At 41.8% G+C, this 7,521-nt stretch overlaps 1 non-coding gene across 1 annotated transcript; it reads right to left on the bottom strand.

Moving 5' to 3' along the window:
• Positions 1–1,063: 1,063 nt before the first annotated feature.
• On the bottom strand, positions 1,064–1,227 carry LOC119822095. Its single transcript, XR_005286699.1, has one exon. It is a non-coding gene; the product is annotated as a U1 spliceosomal RNA (small nuclear RNA).
• Between the last annotated feature and the right edge of the window lie 6,294 nt (positions 1,228–7,521).

The raw sequence follows: 7,521 nt of genomic DNA, 5'->3' as shown, positions 1-7,521 counted from the left end.
GCTCCCACAGAGCCCGTCCATGCAGAAGAATCAGAGCCCAGCGCCATTGTCCTTTGCTTCTCAGTCAGCCCCCACCGTCGGCCACATTCAGAGAGACGGGTTTGGTCGCATGATCCATCAGTCCCATTCCAACTGGAGTTGGTGATCTCCCATTAGTTCTGTCCCACCGTCTCCATGAGTGAACGCACCCCTCACGTTCCTGACTTTCTTTCTCATGTTCTCTCTCCTTCTGCTCCTCATCAGGACCTTGGGAGCTCAGTCCAGTGCTCCAATGTGGGGCTCAGTCATTTTCTTCATCTATCGCCAGATGGAGGTTCCCTCACGGTCCTGACTTTCTTTCTCATGTTCTGTCTCCTTCTGCTCCTCCTCAGGACCTTGGGAGCTCAGTCTGCTGCTCCAATGTGGGGCTCTGTCATTTTCTTCATCTATCGTCAGGTGGAGGTTCTATGGTGATATGCAAGAAATTCATCAGTATGGCTATAGGAACTGGCCTTTTCAGGCTCCCTCTCCTCAGCTGCCCAAGAACTTTGCAAACTGTAAAGCTCATCTCACACATTAAATCAAAATCTAAATCTTAATAAGATGCTGGAAAATTCACATGTGCATTAAAGTTGGGAAATACTGAACACATGTCTGCCCCACATTCCCTGGCTTTCTCTACCATTGTACCTATTAATCCCCTTACGTGCAATTCACTCTCTAAATTGGTCCTGTTTGTTTTGCCTTGCTCCTTCATCACACTGAGCTTTGGGACAGCCATGATCTTGGCATACCTTGCCATGTTTCTTAGTAAGCACCCAATCACTCAGTTGTTCTTGCTTATTATTTCAGTAAGGTTTTGCTTACTGAAATAGTCCTAAATTCGTTTCCACTTGCTCCTTTTTAGGTGCACAATCCATCTTGTTTCCTCTCCTTTTCAGGTCTTGTCAGTTCATCAAATCACAACATTTTAAATCAACAACCTTCCCTCGGTATTTCAATCACATTGCATCTCTGCCCTCTTAGAATCTATAGGATCCATCCCGACACCTAATTACAGTGTCATCTCAGAGATATCTCCCATCAGGGAAAAGCATGATGCGGTCTCCCACTACCACAAATTATTCAATTGAGTTTCCCACACTTGGGGAAACCACAGAGGTCAGCACCTCCAGGGTGGGATGGATATATGTCTCGCCCTGGGAAAACTACTTTATGATCATGGTATCTCCCCTGCTAGGTAAGGTTGTTTTGTTTGGTTGGTTTTTTAAGACATGGTTTCCTTGTGTAGCCCTGGATGTCCTGGAACTAGTTCTGTAGACAAGGCTGGCCTTGAACTCAGGAATCCACCTGCTTCTGCATACTGAGTGCTGGGATTAAAGGTGTGTGCCATAATGTCTGGTGATCTGAAATGTATCTTGCATTCATTCTTTATAAAAAGAAACAAGCTGGCCCCCAAAAATGAGAGAAAAAGACTTGAAATTTGAAGTCTAGCAACTAGTGTTTTTCTTGAGAATCCTTTCAAATAAATGGGTCTCACAATAAATCACTGTGTGTTTTCCTGTTGTAATTGTGTATATTCATAATTCCTATTTTTATTTGTGTGTGTCTCTCTCTTTGTGTGTTCTTGTTTGTACACATTTGTGCCAATGCCCATGGAGGAACTCCTGGGGTTACAGTCACAGGAGTCACCAGATGCCAGTGCTGGGGGGAACCAAATCCAGATCCTCCCCAAGAGCAACAAGTGTTCTTAACCTCTGAGCCATCTCTCCAGGCCCCTATATTTAATTTCTATAACTTAATCACATCAACTTTCACGTTGCATTCTCCATTTTAATGTTATTTTATGGTCTCATCAAGATTACTTTGAAATAATCTCTTATCACAGAGTGAATTCTGCATCTCATGTGATATTTGTAGATTCTATATAATAGTCCTATAATCCTGCATGTTACATGCCTACATAAAACTCCATGAGGTTATGAATGATTAAAAGTTTTAACTTTATATATATATATATATATATATAAAACTTTATAATGAGTATAAAGTTATAACTATAAATAACTTTAATTTGTTATGATTTTCCTAATTTTGAATTAACATAGAACTGATTTTAACAAAGGTGTGATAAGGCACCCCTATTGTAAGGAGCCCTGATTTATCTTTTCTGATGTCAGTTAGGACTGGAAATGCTAGGCATGAATTTCTCCATCCCTGACCACGCTCACAATCACTGTTTGCTGCACACATGCCAAGAGGGCTGCTTAATCAGTTCATCCATCTTGATAAAATGCTTGGAAACACCCTGAAGAATTACACAAAGCAATAGGCACAGATACAGAGCCAGTTTAGAAACCTTCCAGTCCTCAGATTAAACACTCCCTTGTGCCAGTTAGCCAACTCTGTTATGGATTCCCACCTTCTTTCCTATCATCAGGGTGACATTCAGAACGAAATATCCACAGACTTACATGGGATCAAGTAGAACTGGAAAAAAAAGAGTTGTCATGAATTCTTAGAAAAAAATTTCCTAAACTGAGGTATGAGGTGGGCCGGAATCCTCAACCACTAATGGGTAACAGGCGACAGAGGCAGCGAACAAAGGAAACCAGCACAGTCACAAGATCCTTGTTTCTAATGGGTTTGATTTCTAGCTCAGGTGAGAGCAACCCACACCTTATTAGGCACAACCCTGTAAAGGAAAGAAAGATAAACAGTGGACTCTTTTGTCTGGACTTTAAACTTCAATGAAACTCATCAAGGAAATTTGAGTCAGCCACCCAAAGACTTGGGAATCTTCCTTTCTGATCCTTCAGACTGAAATAGGATTTTGTAAAGTTCTGATCAAGCATACATCTAATTACTGCATGTGCTTTTATTATGAACCGGCAACGCTGTTTCAAGTGGCTTCAAGTCTGGGTTGACTATGCGTGCTTCTATATTTCACTATTATCCGTTTATTAACCAATGTTTCTTATTAAAATCTCAGAGAGATGCTAACACTTCTCAGGGTGACAGTCTCTATCACTTCTAAAGAGGCTCTAAGATGACCTCCCCACAAAGGCATGGCCACCCAGCTATCAGTAGTCCAGCGAATCTCCCTCACTACCTTGTCAAGACAAGCAAATCATGTGATCTGGTGTGAGGTCATTTTCCACATGTACATGTATTTCTCTTGTCCCTGTGGCACTCTGAATGATCTAAAAAGATCTTAATTATTCAAATCGTATTATTCGTTGACCTCATATCCTCTCCTCTGGATTTTTTTCTGCATACCCTGGGTCCTACAGGACACCAGTAAGGATCCCTACAGAAAGGCCTTCTCCCACCCTCTGGAAAGAGCTTGCTTCCTGGCTCTCCTCCCTGCTTTGTCTTCTTCTTAATAATTTTACCATTGGACACATTAAACATCTAATTGTTGCTAGATTTCTCTAACTACAAAATAAGCTTATCGGTCCAAAGGCCCCGAATCAGCACCAGGTAGCAGTGATGCATGGGGGGCGGTGCTTATCTGTAAGCCTAGCACTTGGGAGGTGGAGGCAGGAGGATGTCGAGTTCAAGGATAGTCTGGACTACACCGTGAGTTCCATTCCAGTCTGGACAGTGAAGCTGCAAAACAAAACCCTGTCATAAACAAAACACAAAACAACAACAACAGCAACAAAGATAAGCAATAAACTAAAGGAAGCAAGCTTGGAGACTCCAAGGCCAAGCACTAACTGGCCTTGGTTGCTTCCAGTAATGATCAGGTGCCTTTTATGATCCAGAGATGGCATTTCGTGCTCAGATGCCTACAGAGCGTTAGAATAAAGCAAGAGGAGGGAGGGGGCCTGAAAGAATAACTGAGACAGGTCCGCTCCAGGAGCCAGCAGCCCTTCCTTCAACTCCAGCTAGCTCAGAGGAATAGGGGGAAGGAAGTAGGCAAAAACTTGACTCATCTCCCAAGGCTCCAGAGCTCCTTTTGGCTTCCAGTTCAACAGAATGCCCTGCTGCCTTCACCTTGGTGTCAGTGTGAGCTCTCTTCTACTCCTATCATTTAAGGTCAATACCAAGGCACAATTTCAAGGCTCTCTATGTGTGGCTCCTGACAGCAGGTCACTGTTGGCATTCTTGGTTCTAAAGCAGTGGCTATGCAGTACTATGTGAGAAACGTTGTTATTCACAACTGGTATCGAGGGTTATTACAAATAACTTGTTACTCTACAAGAACTCAAGGCCAATGTTCATAAATTGTTTTCTTGTTAGCCAATTATATTGCTTTTTACAGTAACAATGTCATTATGTTATCCAGCTTGCATTCTGACGGACACTCTTGAACCAGAGGGGAATGGGATGGGGATTAACATGTAGACAATTAGAAATATCCTACCTATAAAATATGTGCTGCATGCTAACATCGTTTCTTATGTCTACCATGACAGAATATAAAAAGGCTGAAAGCAGTTGGTTTAAAATTATCCCTGTAAGAGCGTGTAATGTTTTCCATTAAACTGGGACTAGCAATTTTAATTATATATAAATTTAGCCCCATTAAATAGAGAGAAATGCCTTGGCTTGAAGTCAAGTCAGAACACTTAGTCTCAACTCTAAGGTCGCTGAAAAAACATCCCCTAATACTTTTCCATCTTCATCCCCTGTTCTGGACTTCGGATTTCCTCTAGCAGCTCACGGGCTGTGTCTTTCATATTTTTACATCCAAGCCTTTGACCGTGATATGTCTTGCTCACAGAATCCATTGCCCCTTTCTTCACCTCTAATTTAAACTCTTTGGAGGTGAAAGCCTCATTTTCATTTCAAACACAAACCTCCCTCCACCACCATGGCCCACACTGATCTTCTGTAGATGTTCTGGAATTACGTTTTACATCAAGTGCTTGGTGGGTGGTCGTAAATGGGCATCTGTCTTATTGTGCAGCCCACAGGACCTCGTAGACTAAACGTTGAGTCTGAGCATTTCTGGTAAGTATGAAAGGTGAACTAATATAGATGTTGCTAGAATCTCTTATACAGCTCTTTGGCTGACCCCAGAGGTCACTTTCAACTTGATGAGACAGTTCATAAATCCTAGCACTTCCTTAAAGTGAGAAACCCATGGAAGTTTGGGAAGAAGACTTGTTTATTAAGGGGTAAAATGGGGATCACGCACTCACGAATACAGGGTGAAGCTACGTCATTGCCTTTTGGTCCAACATGGAAGGATGGGGAAAGCTCCCGACCAGGTCACAGAACTGTGGGTCAGGAAGCCTTTCATGTCCAAGCAAGAGAGTGAACGCAATGCGTTCTTATTAGATCACAAATCAGAGAAAATCATGCCCATAGAACTAGTCACCCCAAATGTCATTGACCGAAACTGATCGAATTCCCACCACACTTCCTGATCTAGAAATGCCAATGAGCTAAGCCTCTTAAGATAAAACTTCCATCAAGGATGGGTAAAAGTTAGTAGATTATATCTCATCTCTCTCTCTCCTCTTAGTGGAAAAGTTCCAAGGTGTATTGCACACAGTCCCTCAGAAGATCCCCACCATCATCCAACCCTAGCTACTCACAGCAATGGCATATTTGGTTACTATCTTCTCTTCTTCTGTAGAAATTAAGGATAAATATGTCTCTAAAGTTCATACATTCTAACATCTACAGAAGAGAAGAAGGGTCACTGGATGACAACAAGCTGCCCCTGTCACAATTGTGTCTCCAGAATGGCACGGAAATCTGCCCGCATCAGAATCTGAGGCTGGGAAACAGCATACGTGCACACAGGTGAGAAGTAGACATAGGTCCTCAGGCAATGTCCTCTACTTTCCCCTGAGAACTTCAAGGTCACCAAACTGAAATGAAAGAGCGGGTTTTGAAAGGTAGACTATGTGTATCTTTGTTATGCTCATCACCAAAGAATCATACTGAAACTAGAAATTAACAGAATTGAATCTGATGTGGCTTATTTGGGGTGGGGCAGGAGGTTGGATGGAATGTTCAGAAGAATTATCTAGAACATTCTAAAATGAAAAGAATTTCAGCATTCTAAATAATATACTGGGTTATACTAGGTTGGGAAATAATTTTCTGAAAGACTTGGAAATCTATAGCCCTTCAACTATATTAGAAAGCCTGGCAGACCCTAGCTAAAGACCTGCTGACTTGGTGGTTGCTAGAGGACAGAGATTCAGTTTTCTTTAAGAATATGGTTTCTGGTCGATTTACCATGCTCCAGTGGATAGCTCCATATTCTCATGTATGTGGGTAGTACTAATTAGGTTCAATAGTCATAAAAAATAGAGGGAAATATGGCACTGAGGAAGTATTGGAAGTGGAGTTGTTAGTAAATATGATCAAAATATATTGTATACAAGTATGCATGTATGAAATTCTCAAAGAACAAATTATATGTATAACTTATATACATATTCAAATAATGCATATTCATACCCATATACACATTCATACATAGCCTGGAGGAGACATTTAAATTTTACCACTTAAACCACATAGGAGCTGGGGTTGATCCTTTCTGTTATCCTACTTCCTGGTACTATATTGAAATCAGCATGTGTATTAGAAGTCCCTTGCCCTCATGCTGTGGAATGCCAGCCTCTTCACATGTCAGCATGGCCCATGCATGTCACCACTGACACAAAGCCATCTGGACGATTGTTCTTTGGAAATGGTTGCAAAGAATGCAAAGAGGCAAGCTGGTGGTGGAGATTTGGAAACTCAGGAAGAACGATTCTGCTCACTTGTTGGCATCAGTGTCAAAGTGTGTGGATAGTGAAAGACTTAGTGGCACTTGAGGCAAGCAGGCCTGCTTTTCATCCCACCCGGCTCCCACACAGCTAGCTTAGCCCCAGAAATAACAACACACAAATTATATTCATTTAAACACTGCTTGGCCCATTAGTTCTAGCCTCTTCTTTTCTAACTCTCACATCTTAATTAACCCATTTTTAATAACCTGTGTAGCACCATGAAGTGGTTGCTTACTGGGAAGATTCTCAACTACATCCATTTTATATCAGAGCTTCATGGCATCTGTCTGATTCTGCTTTCTTTCTCCCAGTATTCTGTTCTGTCTTCCCCACCTACCTATGTTCTGATATATCAGGCCAAACAGTTTTTTTATTAATTAATCAATAAAAGCAACAGATAGATAGAAGACACTCCCCTACATCAAGTCCTAAACTGGGTGTCTTCATCAATGCAATCCCCTCAAGGACTGGAAATCTATGAAGAAATATTGTAAGAACCACAAGTGATGGATGACTCCAAGGAGACAGTGTCTTCCAGACACAATGGGACTGACACACATGTGAGCTCACAGAGACTATGGCAGCATGGAGAGGTAGGTTCAAGCCAGACTGGGTCCCAGTGTTGAAAGGGGGAAATGGACATGGGTCCTACATCTAACCAAGAAGCTGCCTGCAACTGATACTCACTCACAAAGGAAAAATTAGCCTTCTTCAGTAGAGTCTCACTAGGTTTATCAACTATACGTCTAGGAGTAGATGACCGACACAAAACAAACTCTATGTCATTTTTGTAGAC

Source organism: Arvicola amphibius, chromosome 8, assembly GCF_903992535.2.
Source record: "Arvicola amphibius chromosome 8, mArvAmp1.2, whole genome shotgun sequence".
NCBI classification, from domain to species: domain Eukaryota; kingdom Metazoa; phylum Chordata; class Mammalia; order Rodentia; family Cricetidae; genus Arvicola; species Arvicola amphibius.
Note: the sequence above shows the minus strand (reverse complement) of the source record. Positions and strands in the feature narration are given on the sequence as shown.